This window comes from Rhipicephalus microplus, chromosome 1 (assembly GCF_043290135.1).
Source record: "Rhipicephalus microplus isolate Deutch F79 chromosome 1, USDA_Rmic, whole genome shotgun sequence".
NCBI classification, from domain to species: domain Eukaryota; kingdom Metazoa; phylum Arthropoda; class Arachnida; order Ixodida; family Ixodidae; genus Rhipicephalus; species Rhipicephalus microplus.
This window is the reverse complement of record NC_134700.1, coordinates 261933035-261948142: the sequence shown is the minus strand read 5'-3', so window position 1 is coordinate 261948142 and position 15108 is coordinate 261933035. Positions and strand designations below refer to the sequence as shown.

The 15108-nt window shown below is 47.9% G+C and overlaps 1 protein-coding gene across 1 annotated transcript in view; it reads right to left on the bottom strand.

Moving 5' to 3' along the window:
- LOC119187143 (sodium-driven chloride bicarbonate exchanger-like) overlaps positions 1 to 12634 on the bottom strand; it is a 240234-nt gene extending 227600 nt beyond the window's left edge. Inside the window, exon 1 of the mRNA XM_075894115.1 lies at positions 12217 to 12634. The gene's annotated coding sequence lies outside the window, so the exon portion shown is untranslated. The remainder of the gene's footprint in view (positions 1 to 12216) is intronic.
- Between the last annotated feature and the right edge of the window lie 2474 nt (positions 12635 to 15108).

Here is a 15108-nt window from a genome sequence, read left to right as displayed (position 1 = left end):
CAGGACCGAGTTGACTCGCTTGCTGGATTCCGTGCCGACCGGTTGTGCCCTCGCGATCTCCGGCGTCAGCGTAGCTCTGGCCGACTGGGCTCGTCCTACGTCATCTCCTGGCGCCGACCTCCCACGACAGTGTAGCTCTGACCGACTGGACTTGCTCTATGCCATCTCCTGACGTCGACAAGAGCTCTTGCAAGTGGTGCCCTGTCCTCGGACTCCTGTGACTGTGTTTCCATCTTTCCTATCTCTTCTATTCCCTCGATTTATCGTCGCTTTCTCTGGCTTTCCTCATCTCTCTTTCTCTCTCTCTACACCTTTATTCCTATCCTTTTAATCCCTCCTCACCCCCATCCCTTGTGAGCTACTGCTGAGGTGTCACACCCTGATGCAGACAGTTTCGGGGCTCACTTTTCTTTTCTTTTCCTTCTAAACATAAACACTCCCCCCCCTCCCCCCACAGGACCGAGTTGACTGGCGGAACATGGGAGAGGCATTTGTCCTGCAGTGGGCATAGTAAGGCTTATGATGATGATGATGTCTACTCATGGGCAAAAACACACACACAAACGCACGCACGAATCATATATAAGATATGGTGGAACCCGTCTCCCCCACCCTTCTCCCCCAAAAAATGATGGTTATACATACGCCCCTGGAAGGCACACACATGGCTTGGAGTGATGTCACTCTAACAACCAGGTAGGAGCCCTAACATGGTCAAACGCGAACTTCGTGATGTCTACTTACTGAATCTTTAGCGCACACACACGAGAATGCAGGCGAAAGGGACACAGGGACCATTGATGTGACGTTAGCGTCATCAGCACTGACAGCACATCGCATGCTGGTTGCTTCTCTGCTCATGCACAGGGGCCCAATAACGTTCTAGCGACGCCGTTATTGCACTGTAGCAGGACTATACTATATACGTTTGGTCTTGATGTCATTCAAGCCGCCATGTTGGAACCATGTCGTGCTTCTATGAGGTCACGTGCAATCAATGTGCCTGCCTATACTCAGTACAGCATAGTATTTTAACAAAGTGAAATTGGCGCAAATGAATCCAGACACAAACACGAGGCAGACAAGAACAGGCGACAAGGACAACATCTGTCCTCGTCTACCTCGTTTTTGTGTACGTCCTTATTTGCGCTGATTTGACGTTTGTGAAAGTGCAAGAGCGCATATACCTCAAGTGAAAGAAAAGCGGCGCACAAAAAGACGGAGACAAAGAAGAGAACCACACGCAGCGCTGTGTGTGGTTCTCTTCTTTGTCTCAGTCTTTTTGTGCGCCGCTTTTCTTTTAATATGAATATACACCAACTCGCCCAACTTTCTATTCTGTTACCTCAAGTGTCCGTCCTACTATAGCGTAGTAGAAGTAAGCAGAACGCAAAGAGTGGATTAGGAGAAAACAGCCCACTTCGGAAGTCACCAGTCTCAGCGGAATTCACGACAATTTCTAGAAGACAACGAGTGTTGAGCTAACTACAGTAGAAAGGGAGGGGGGGATATTTGATGCGATGCCAGATTTTGATGCCTTTGCTTTTTTTAGTTTTCCTTATTCTTCCATTATTCGGAGTTCTCGAGAGAGAGAGAGGGAGAAAGAGAAAGTAGGGTGGTATCCACACTCGTCTATCGGGCACTTTCGTCGAGGGAGCTGCGGAAGGCCATCGGAGAGAGACGATATCACTTCCGGAATAACGAAATATAAGCCAACGCTACAGATATATAACCTTGGCCCTTTCATCCGGCACGCCCGTTGGAACGACACGGCGCCGGCTCGGACGCGAAGCCGCCTCCATTCGTTGAATGCGTAAACGCGTAAGAAGATACGCGCGTTCCACATGAACGAGGTTGCACCGTCCGCGGAGGAACGCGCGGGGCAGTAGCCTGTTCGTGCATTAGAATAATTAGTTGTTGACAGCGAAGACCGCATGCACACACTCGAGCGCGACACCTGTCACAGATCGCTCTATAGAGAAAATGGGTGTAGTAGCAATGTATACTTTCGTTTACCTCGGTGTTTACAGTGGCTACGGCGCTCGGCCGGTGACCCCAAGGTCGCGGGTTCGATAGCGGCCCCGGCAGTCGCATTTCGATCGGCAAGACTTCGTGCATACTGCGCGATGCTAGTGCACCATAAAGAACAGCAGATTGTCAACTTTTCTGAAGCCCTTCACACCGGCATCCCTCATCGAGATATCGTGGCTTGGGGACGTGAACATCCAACGATTAGTACTATATAGTATATATTCCTCATTCGTTCATCGTCAAAGCCATCCTAAAGAACACAGTACTTGTTTTCGAAAACAAAAGCCTTCTTCGGCGTTCCCGTGTCGCTACTTTAAGAGCAACATTTGCAGCGCCACGTAAAAGCCGCGCAAACATACACAAAGAAAAAGTTGCATAGCGGACACAGCCGTGTCGTATACGTAGTATGTCGCCGACGCAGCTATTGAGTTTGACATAAAAATGCCGACCAGGGGTGCTATTCTGGACACTGTCTAATTCCACCATGCATATTGTCAAATATCGTAATAACGGCTATTTACACCAATCAGAGAGGTCGTAGCAGCTCACTTGGCCAATTAGCATCATCAATGGCGGAATCTGACAACATGGCGGAATTCGACAATGTCAAGAATAGCACCCCGGAGAGCTCAGCCGAGAGCTGAAGGTTTCTAGACGTGAACACAAAAACACGACATAAGCCATGTTTCGCGTGTTGATGTTGTGTCACGCGCTATACGCGAAGAATCCCATAAGTGTTGCTAAATGCGGCGTGACTTGTATTCGTTTTCGTAGCACCTGGGACTATGCGCACTAAGCAGCGACAGCACTCGTTATCTGCAGCCGTATTCGAGCGTTAAGGTGTTCGGCGTACAAGGTATACAATGGCGGTTGTTTCACCGTTTGCAACCAATGGGTACTGTTATGACCGTCGTCAGTAGGCGCCATGCTGTCGCTGAGAAACGTAGCCGGGTAGCGCTCCCACGCCCGGAACCCCAGTTTCTCGGATCCAGCGGCGGGGAGCGACAAAAGGATTAGAAGAGGGTCCGTGAGTCAATGTCCCTACAAGCAATTCCTCCGGGCCGGCTTGTTTAGCGAGACGGCGAAGTAGACCGACCGCACAGGTCATGTCTCCGCGATTCAAGTGTCTACTCCTTGGCTTCCATTCCAGGGAAGAACGGAAGAAGCAACCCAACCGCCATATTGTTCAGGGAGAGAACCCCGTTTTCCCTCTTCTCAGAGCATTGCGTCAAAGGGTGCAATAACTATTCGGCGGACCATGTGGTATACTGACTGATGCCCTGTGGGCGGTGTCTTGTGTGTGTGATTGGCGTTCCACAATCAGGAGCCCGACAGGGTTTATAACGACGCTGCAAAGTGCGGGACGTTGCTCTGAACCATGTAACGGTTCAACCACCACGCTCGTGGTTTGTGAACTCCTAACCTCATGCTGTAAATAATTGTAAATCGTGCCATAAACCTGCTTGTTTTTCGTATCCCCATCTTGTCGGCGTTCGTTTCCTCAACCCGAAGTTACACCACGCTACCACAAGAGCCCGGGTAGAACCCGGTTCGCAACAACTGGTGATCAGCGCTGGGATTCGGAGCGACTACAGGTGAACAGCGCAGAGATGTGCAACAGTACTCCCGGTCCGCATCACCTTCTCCTGTCCATCTTTCTTTCCCTTTTTCTCTCACCCTAATGTGGGGTAAAAAACTGTATATTGTGGTTCTGGTTGACCTGCCTACCTACCTTTTCCAACGTTTTCAATCACTCACTCACTCACTCTGTTAATGTGGCGACTTAGGATATTCATTCAATAAGGCGGCCACAAGAAGCACTCGTCGGAAATACGTGAGGCTATAATACCGTCGAGCAGTATACGAGACACACTCACAACCCACCACAATAATAATAATAATAATAATAATAATAATAATAATAATAATAATAATAATAATAATAATAATAATAATAATAATAATAATAATAATAATAATAATAATAATAATAATAATAAAACACTCGCTTTGTGGCATCGGTATAATTCAAACACTGTATAGTTTGTTGACTCCACTTGGCCCAGCCTCTTGGGTATGTTTTGCATGTGCACTGTGTAACCATTTGATTGGGCTCGTAGACAGACCGCTCCGCCATTCATTAAACAACCCTTCTTTTAGTCCCTCTCTCGCAGTAAGCTGTCGAGGATGGAATAACCTAGCTCAAGCGAATACCATGTCTGGGACCTAATTGAATGAAGAACATAAAGGCGCGACGTATCTAAAGAAAAGCTTAGAATAACAGATAACTGAGCTGGTTGGTATACGTTCAGAGTCTAAAAAGAGACAGGACGAACAAACAGGGACGCAAGAAGGAAGTCAGGACACCAGTAATGTCCCGACTTCCTTCGTATATCCGTGTTAGCGCACGTTTTTTTTTTCTCTTCTTTTTAGAATGAACTAAAGAAAGATTCCACAAGTACCGACGACTGCGTAGCAGACAGCGTCGCAGCTAATGGAACCGCAAAACGAAATTTGCCCAAGGTTCAAGGATGCAAAGCGAGACGTCAAATGCGGCAGTGACACAGGTGTTTGTTTGAAAGACGAGCACGTTCTAATGCACTGGTTGTATATCTCGGACACTGCGTTGCAATATATACGCCACAGTTAAGGACACAAAACCTTCGCTGCGGTCATCCCCGAGGGTCGCCGTGCACGTGCAGAGTACGTGATCCACCACCCACGCAACGAAGGAGGCGAAGACGTGACGGATCACGCGTATACACGATGCAGCGCCAAGGGGGAAAGAGCGAGGACGTCGATCGTCGCATGCAAGGCCGCGTGATTCGAGAGCCTACAAAGGCGCATGCGCGCGTTGCAGGAGTGCGCGAACACAGTTGACGGCATTTGACCAACACTCGTGCGACAATGTGAATGTGCAGCCCCGCCCTCGTGGTCTATGTATAGTGGCTAAGGTACTCGGCTGCTGGCCCGCATGTCGCGGGATTCACCCCCGTATTCACAAACGCTCCTCGACTCGACTTTCAGCCTTCACTTGACAGAGTCGAACACTGCGCCACCGCTCGGCTGAAGATGACGCTGGGCTACTCAAGAATCGCCGCCGATTATCGCTGATATGCACTGACTTGCCGTGCCTAGAGACGGCGCTCCGATCGGCTTTCTCCAGTGAAGGTGAAGCGTTGAGTGACTGAGGGACGTTCTAGAATGCGGGGGTGAATCTCGGCGGCGGTGCCTGCAATTTGGACGGAGGCGAAAATACTGTAGGTCCGTGTGCTCAGATTTGGGTGCACGTTAAAGAACCCCAGGTGGTCAAAATTTCCGGAGCCCTCCACTACCGCGTCTCTCATAATCATATGGTGGTTTTGGGATATGGTGGTTTTGGGACCTTATATCCTACATATAAATCAACCTAAACGTACTATCGGCGTCAAATGAAACCCGAACAGCTGCAAGCCTTCGCGATGGTATACAATGCGTGCCCTCCCCTTATCACCATGAACAGGCACACATTTACGCGCAGAGATGCCGAACAGGATAAGCGCGCCTGTCAACGGTGATAAGTGGACGGCACGCACTATAATATCGCCAAGGCATGCCGCTGTTCGGTTTTCATTCGACGCCGATATACAGAGTCGTCCAAATCTCATCAGATGAGATGAACATACATTGCAACGGGGCTATCACGTTCACGAACACAGCAGTCGCCTTACGCAAGATGAAACTCTTAATTTGGGCGAACTTGTGGCCGCAAAACCGCAACTCATTACATTTTTTATTGTGAGGTAAGGAAAACAAAACAAATCCTCGGCCCGAATCATAAACATATAGCAGGCGGCAACTCATTACAGAAAGCAATGCGCGCTGTATACACTGATACCAGTGCATCGGTTATCGATAAACTGATCGCCACATTCACCGGGTTGCGCCGTCTTTTATGCACCACGCATCGAACTTTCCAGCCTTATTACGGGTGGTTTCGTAAGCTCTGGAATAAGCAAGGTTGTTCGCGTGCCGCGCGCAATCGTAACAAAAACAGTCTAACAAGAACAGTATACACTCTCGAAGCTTGTCGAACAGAGGCGCGATCTCCGCCGAGCATTGCTGACAATCTTTGTGGTTTTTCAACCGAGCACATCAAAATAACAAGCCTGTCATTATCATTAGTATTCAAGGTCTCGTAGAAGGTGATGTTTAATACATTGATTGATATGTGGGGTTTAACGTCCCAAAACCACTCCATGATTATGAGAGACGCCGTAGTGGAGGGCTCCGGAAATTTAGACCACCTGGGGTTCTTTAACGTGCACCCAAATCTGAGCACACGGGCCTACAACATTTCCGCCTCCATCGGAAATGCAGCCGCCGCAGCCGGGATTCGAACCCGCGCCCTGCGGGTCAGCAGCCGAGCACCTTAGCCACTAGACCACCGCGGCGGGGCGTGATGTTTAATACATAATTCGGAAAATTATTGCTATACTCACCTTACACCGAGGCTATAGACGTCATACAACGGCCGCTTAACCCATGCAGTAAGATACGCGCTCTAGTTTTACCGACTCGAACAGCAATAAAGTGTCCGCCTTAAATGTACAGTGGTGAGCACTGTTAGGGTGAACACGCGAGCGAGTGGCCGACGGCACTATCAGCGCCACGTAACAGCCATCGTTGGAAACATTGCACATGCGCAGCATGTGGTTTGCGAAACACTCTTTGCACCGCGCGCATCACGTCATCGATACGCTTGTTCGTCGTCTTCTAGCCACATTTTTTGTTCGCTGAGCCGATACCTTCTGCATTTCAAGGTCCATCGGGATTGAAGATTGACGCGTGAAGGAAAAAAGTGAGTGCAAGAAGGATAATTATTAAACTTTTTATTGGAGAAAATTGCACTTTTGCAATTCAAGTTAAACAAGACCATGAGAACAAATATAAAAACATGAGCAAATCTAATAGCGAGTCATGTGACCACTTACAGCAACGACTGCAGTTATTCTGGACGGTAACGAGTCGTAAAGTGGTCGTACATATTCCCGATCGGCTTTCAGCCTTTCCCATTCGTTGCTGACTTGCGCCCACAACTGCTCCAAAGTCTCAGAATAAAAGGGCTTCTTTGCTAAAGAAGCTTTCAGACGGCCCCACACGCTTTATATCACATTCAGGTCCGCTCCTCTCGGAGGCCATTCCAGTAGCTGCATGTGCTGCTCCACCTGGAACACCTTGACAGCCCGCGCCGTGTGTAACGGTGACCGGTCCTGTTGGAACAGGTAATCACCGTCTGGGAATAAACTGCTCGCATATGGCAACAGCACATTGTTCAAAATGTTGCAGTATTGTTCCGACGATAAGTGTCCACGTATACGTTGCAGGGGCCCTAAACCACATCTTGAAACAGCACCCCACACGCTCACACTCGATCTCCCACGGGCAGAAACACCTTGCACGTTGTCTGGGTCGTTCCTGCGTGGCATTTTGACGTTAACTAAAACAATTGCTTTTCAAAGCAGGAAGTTTGCCTCACCGTGTGCCTGGTAGTCTCCAAACACGCAATCTTTGGTCTTGTCGCGTCGAAAACGTCGACTCATTCGAAAAGATGACGCGACCCCACTCTTCTGATGTCGATGCTTCGTGCAACTCAGCGAACTGCCGTCGTGCGTCCTTGTGTGCCGCCGTTAGTAGTGGCTTCTGCGCTGCGGCGCGACTGCGAAGGCCCGCAGTACGCAGGCTACGTCGAACAGTGGTGTCCGAAACGTCCAAATACAAGTCCTCGCGTATTGCTGGGGCTGGCAAGAAAGGGTTACGAACAGCAGCTTCAACTATGAGGGCGTCTTCATCGTCTGTGGTAGCTTTAAGGCGCGGCGCGCGGGATGCATCCTGAATGCGACCTTCAGGCTTGAATTATCCTGTTCACAGTCCTTAGGGTCCTATTAACTAAAGCGCCAATATACCACTGGGAATAACCTTTCAGGGAAAGATCGACAATTGAGCGCCGTTCATCATCAGGAACCCTAGCCATAATACGATCTGGCGACAGAATGAACGGCTGCAAAAGATGTTTGGTTGTTTTATATGCGGCGTTGCATGCACAACAATTTTGAAGGGAACGAATAGACACGCCCCCATAGATATACAAGCTTTTTTGTCTTGTTCTGTTCAAGCACAGATGTTTAAAGAAATCTTAAAATGCAGGATGCATGGGCTTAGAAAACAATAAATGCGGCTAGCAGACGACAAACAGGTGCATTCATGACGTCATGCGCGCGGTGGAACAATTATTTCGCGGAAGGCGTGATGCGCATGCGCAATGTTTCCAGTGATGACCGTAACGGGGCGTTGACAGTGCCGTCGGCCATGCGCTCGCGTGTTCACCCTAACAGTGCTCACCGCTGTACGTACGTTCGGCCATGTAAAATATGTACAGCATATACTCGCATATTGAAACGGGACAATTTAGGGCTAAGTAACAACGTACATACTTTTGTTTTCACATATAGTACAAAACAGAACAGAAGGTTTTATTGTGCTAAATGAAGAAGAATACATGTGCATGATATACAGAAAGAGGTCCCATAGTCAGAGACTGCAAGGGGACCTCTTTCTGTATCCGGGTCATATCAGCGTAATTTACATTAGATCGCGTATAAATTAGAGCCAACGTTACCTTTAGAGACCAGATTCATTACAGATATGACGTGGTCATCTAGAGCTATTGCGCATACCAGTAGTCAAACGAAAAAATAATAATAATGTCATGTTTGAAAACGTGTGTACTTTACGCGGTGGACCACGCACACAGCGGACAATTTACTCAACCTGAACAGACTGCTCAGTCTATTAGCGTGGTATAACGAAGCACGGCTGCCAAATGAACGAAAATACGTGCATACGCGCAATGAACAGTCCTAAGCGGTTCTTTTTTGTTGTTGTTGTTGTTTCTTTTTTTACCTATGTTTCGATAACCGGACTCCGGGAAACCGCGTTTAATTGACTCGGTGGTCGACGTTCGCACGTTCAGGTTTGAACAATGGGCGTCTGTACAGCCGTCATTTTTATGAAAGGGAACACGCGAGCGCCCCAGAGAGAGCCTTGTATCGCACATGTGCTCGGCGCAGCGGCGAAATGTGAATATAAAACGACAAAGTGGGGTCGTTCTTTCCACTGCCCACAAGCCCATCAGGAATGTGCATCTTTATCTTACGCTTTCTTTTTGATACCCACACTTTGTTGGGACGTTTCAGTCAGCAACGATCGTTTTCGGCAATAACTGTCGCTAGCACAGCTTCGCAGTGCTGCTATCGCAACAACATAAGCTGTACGAAAACTGAAGGCAATATAGAGAATGGTGCCGCTCTCTCCCTATGGTTTCACGTTTTGCCATTGCGCCACGTCACATGCGCGGTTTGGGACTATTTACCACGCGTTAGTGTGTTCCCTTTTATAAAAACGATGGCTTTACACTCTGTGGGTTGACCATATGCATACCGGAACACTTGCTATCGAACGAAGAAGTGGGGGAAATCTAGGTACTCGATTTCTATTATGTTAGGGACGAAGCTCCTAAAGAACTATAGCTTTGTCTTCCGTTGTGGTCCCCGTTGTTATTGTTTAAACATATGAAACACACACACACACACACACGCGCACACACACACACACACACACACACACACACACGCACGCACACACACACACACACACACACACACACACACACACACACACACACACACACACACACACACACACACACACACACACACACACACACACCGTTTTACAATAGACTTCCCCGTAGACATGCTAACTATAAAAGATCCAGCGCTGTTTCCGGGGAAAATACCTTATCGAGAAGAATAGTGATCAGTAGATCTCTACTACAATGCGCCTAGATGTTGGGAGTCCTCAAGGAAACCTGTACACGTCGAGCACTGAGTGTTCCAACAAATCACACGTATCAAAATGGTATCTCGCCACCGGTAAGATTGCGGGTTCTTGAAATCCCTTTCGAGGCATATCCTCCACTAAATCCTCCTCGAACGGCCTAAAACAGCCGGAAAGCGAAATAAATTTACGTTTCTGCGTTCACTTCATGTCACTCAGTTTACGTTACGTGGGGTAAAGCTCGGGTAAGGGACGGTTATACTCCCCAATACGATACCCAGAGCTTCGCCCGCTCGTCACGATTCACTTCGTGAAGGAGCGTGAATTATTTTGTTAATAGTTACACTGACACAAGAGGTCAGCGGACAACGAAGGCAGGAGAACTAGAGCTGGAATTAACTGGCATCCTTAAATGGTAGTTAAGGTAAGCGGGAAAAGCGTTGCGGGTGGCAGTCGAACCCGCATCAAACAATATGCGGCGGTCTTCGAGCTGTACACATCGGCCACTGATTAACAAAAGCGAGTCGGATAACGCACACTTGGGGAGAAACGGTGTAAGCAACACGAAACAAGCGTTAACTATCAACAAGTGTTTATTTGAAACCGCAGAGGAACATTTACGCACAGAGATGGGTGAGGTGAGTGCGTATGTCAAACAGGCATGATTGCAAAATATTTATTTCTTTTCAGATAAACTAACAGGAGGCGTGCTAACACGAAGTGCGGCTATAAACGCCCCATCGTTTCCGCTTCGATTACCTCACGGATTACGATTTCTTTATTCTTAGCCCCTGCCCCCCCCCCCCCCCGCCCATGTCAACTTCTTCAAATTCAGATTGACATCCATCCCTGTCCAAGTGTGTGCTGTATCCCACTCACGCTATGTCCTAACACGCTTGCGTTATTCTTCTATGATAATAGAATTCGATCTACAGACCAAAAACCATTTTTATTTGTTTCTGTTCTTTCTTTTGTTAGATGTAAAGTTTATGTAGTGGCCAACAACTATGTACTAAACACGACTCCATTCATTCATTCATTCATTCATTCATTCATTCATTCATTCATTCATTGAGTTCTGCTGCTGCATTACGTACATTACGGCCCGTGCCACCTTAAGTCACAGAAACTATAGGTATAAAAACGGACGTAAGACGCGCGATGCAATTAGGCGCGCTTCTTAGAATGACCTGGAATGCGATTTCCAGCTGATCTTCAGGGTATCAATGACAGCTTTAGCATTAGTATTCAGGGGAACATCGCACGAACTCGCCACGTATCAGTTGGGTAATTTTCTTAGCGATACCGATAGGCTTTATCGCTGCACATCCATACAAATTACACGTACGTTGTGTTATACAATTCTCACGCTAAATTTACACATCAGTGCAACGTCACAGCACGCAATGATTCATTTGCGCCTTGTGAACGTTGCTCTGGAGACAATAGTTCGTATTAAGGAGGCCATGCGTCACGTATTGGGCTCTGCAGAAGATTCAAACCGGATGATTCAAACGAGTGAGTGGATTCTGACGCAGCAAGACCTCTGAACGAGGCTACGCACATGTCCGCCAAGTGACGTCACCTGCGTAACGCGCGCGACAGCCACCGTTTACAGCACGTTTGCGACGCTTCCTCAACTTCAAGCACGCCAGACGAACAGTTATGCAGAGAGCGGGTGCTTCCCCGTCGCAGCCCTGGAGCACACCTCCAGAGGCGGACGGGGCGAAGAGGAATACGAGAAGAAGCGGCGCTGGTCGAGGAGAGGAAAAATATATAAACAAAATTCAGCCTTCGCAGCGCAGCTAGCTGCTCGGAACAGCCGGAGGCTGCGGCGGCCGCTGCTATAAATGACCAGGCCCCGAAAAACGGCCGAGCCCAAGGTTTTGGCGGCTCGTCAAGAGCACTTGACATTTCTGACGCGGACTCCGTGTAGGAAAGAAACGCTGCCGGGAGGCGCTATTAACTAATCCGGCAGGACGCGCCAACGATGGCATTGTAAGCGCGGGAGGTGTAAAAGCACGTCGCACACGGAACAGTGCAAGAATGATTTGTTTGTCGCTGGCTTGCGAAGGATAATTCAACCTGCTCGCACACGGTTGAATGAACCTCGGCCGGCGCCTCGCCGCGCCGTTTTCGCACAATCCGTCACAGAGGCGGTTGGCTGCGGATCGATTGAAAATGTCGTCGACGACTGTTTGTTGAGCCGTTTAGCAAGCACTTTCGGGCTGGCAATGCGCATATGCACCGTCAATAAGCGGCAGGGGGGTGGGATCAGGGGATGTCTGCGCTCTACCGGGTACTCACAGCTTCTTCTAATGACAGCAACGAGCGCAACGGTGTCGGGGAAGTGCTGGCGGCGGCGGCAACGGCAAGCGTCACTCAGCTTCCACTGGGCCGAGGATCGCCAAGGTACCGGCGACTTCCTAACTTCATTCGCGTCGGCAGCGTTCACCAAGTCACGCTAACAGCAGCACACGGCGTCGCGGGCACGACAGCGATGCCGCCAGAAAGTCGTCCGATCTGTGACGATGTGAGTGCTGCAAGACACACGGGAAGCACAGTATGCAAAGCGCCGTGCACTACACACTACGCCACTGTGGTTGCGGCACTCGGGTCCGCGAACCCCCGACAACGGTACAGCGAAAGCACCGTGAAGGACAGCCCGGCCGAATGGGACCAGTCGAAAGGGCGCTCGCTTGTTTCCAAGGCAGGCAAAAGCGTCCTTTTTCGTCTCTCTTTTGTGGGGAGGTTATCCTCGTTTTGAAACCCTACAACGGCTCCTCCGGCGGAAGGAGCTGGCTGGTTTCGCCGCAGTGCAGACGGGAAGGCCCGCGATCGACGCTCTTTCCGCTACGGCCAATGGCGGCGCTGCTTTCCGCTGACGTTCTGCCGGGCGCCGGGGCCGAGGCTACGGTTCTGTGGTGACGCCAGAGGGCACGTGATTCTTCCCGCCACAACGATTTCGCGTCGTCTGCTACCGGATGCTTCCGGTTGCCGGGTCGACGCCGCGGTCCCGTGGGAATAGAAGGCGAGACGCGAAAAGAAGCGGAAGATAAGCAGCGCGCTTGGTCGGAAGATACGAGGCGGCTCCGCATAAAGCGAACACCCTCGCACCAGCCGACCCGGGGTTTTCCGCCGGCCGCGATAAGCCGAGGTCGCATTACGTCGACCCGAATTATCCGTGAAAGAAAGCAGGTCAGCGAGTGACCATGTGATATCTTGAAGCACATTTGCCTCGAGGCTTAAGGAGTATCGCTAAGCATTTGTTCTACTACGTCATATTTGTTCTCACGTTTTTGTGCGGTTTGGGTTGAATGGTTTCTAAGTGACGTGCATCCCCAGAGATGAAACTTGAACGTTGTGGCCAGGATTCGATCCACTGAACTTGTAATTAGGTTAGGCGACGCGAACATTTCAGCATCTTATCATTTATTCGACGTTCAGTCAACTTTTATCATGATTGGTGGAATATAGGAAAGGCATTTGTCCTGCAGTGGGCATAGTTAGGCTGAAGAAGAAGATGATGATGATGAACTGCTGAATTCACGTCACGAGCCCTTTCATGGTTTATAAGCAAGAGTACCGCGATGTAGTCCATTTAATGCTCCCTCTCGTTCAATTTATTCTTACTGCCGGATATATTCTTCCGCGTGTGCTTTACTATATAGGCCATTCTCCTAATAGCACCTTTAAGAAATACATATACTTCAGTTCATCTAAAACATCAAGCCAGTGCGCTTTCTTCCCACGGGGGATATCCCTTACATGTATCAATGTTGTCACCCTCTGCCCATGCGCACCGACGTAATTTCAAATCCATGTCTATCGTACCATATCTGATGCGTTCATTATCCGTTTCAGCAGCGTCACTTTTTTTTCCAAAATTGTCACTGACGGGTAGCTAATACAAGATGATTGCCTAATGTTGATGCGAAATGTCACCGCGATCTTTCGTGTGGTGCGATCATGGTGCTTAAATAAAATGATTGTATATGAAAAGCGTGCCTCACATACAAACTTTGCACAATGTACGGCCAAATGCCTGGAATTCTACTCTTTTTTATCCCATTTACATTTCAACATATGCTCAGTCTATGACACCGCTTTGTAAGTCATGGAGCAACGTACCTCTGTTATTGTCATTATTTGATCATAAAAATAAATCTGTAGCATTTCTGAAGAGCAGCTGTTCTTACAACGTGCAAGTGAACTTTTATCTAGACGCTCTATTTCATATTCTTTTTTTTAAATTTTGGACCAAAGACGAGCAAACTTTCTTTTTATTCGCTAAAGGGTTTCTGGACAAGTGGGTGGGGCCCTCAGTCCAGGGTTCCACTGGCCTTTGCGGTCCGCTGGTCTTGGTCGAGAAAAGCCAGCTGGCTGTGGGAGACCTTGGACCTAGGAATTCCGGGAACAAGAACAGATAATGACAATGTGAAGTATCGTTTTGTATTCGCACGACAGATAAACAGCAGAAATCTCGACAATTTGGCAGAAAATTCCTGTCTATGCGGTAGTCAAGGCCACCGTTACAGAGCGATACGCCGTGGCAAAACTAATTACAAGAGGGAACGAATTCTTTGTATATCTTTTGTTACTTGTCAATGCTTCAAATTATGTCACAACCGATAAAAACAAGCTCACTTGAAGTGGAATCCGCGAGCAATGAAGGCAATAAGACGCGTTTAATGCGTCACCTGAGCTGAAGCGAATTCCTTAAAGAGTACACACATATATGCAATCATAGATGCACGATACTCCAATGATGTAAAGAATAACAAAATAAGGAAAAATATAAATGCCAGTTCCTAAACATTAACATCTTTATATATACACACATATATATATATTCTTGCTCACGGCAAGTTTTTCTTTCGCGCACTTTTTTCTTCTTATTTACATTCCATTTGTTCTAATAACTTCCCCTATACATTCCTTGGCATTATTGTCTGTTATATATATATATATATATATATATATATATATATATATATATATATATATATATATATATATATATATATATATATATATATATATATATATATATATATATATATATATATATATATATAATGAGATCTAACAGACAATAATCGAAGGTCGTAGATTCGATTCCTGCTCACGGCCGGTTATTTTTTCACCCACTTTTCTTTCTCATTGACATTCCATTTGTTCTAATAACTTCCCCTATAC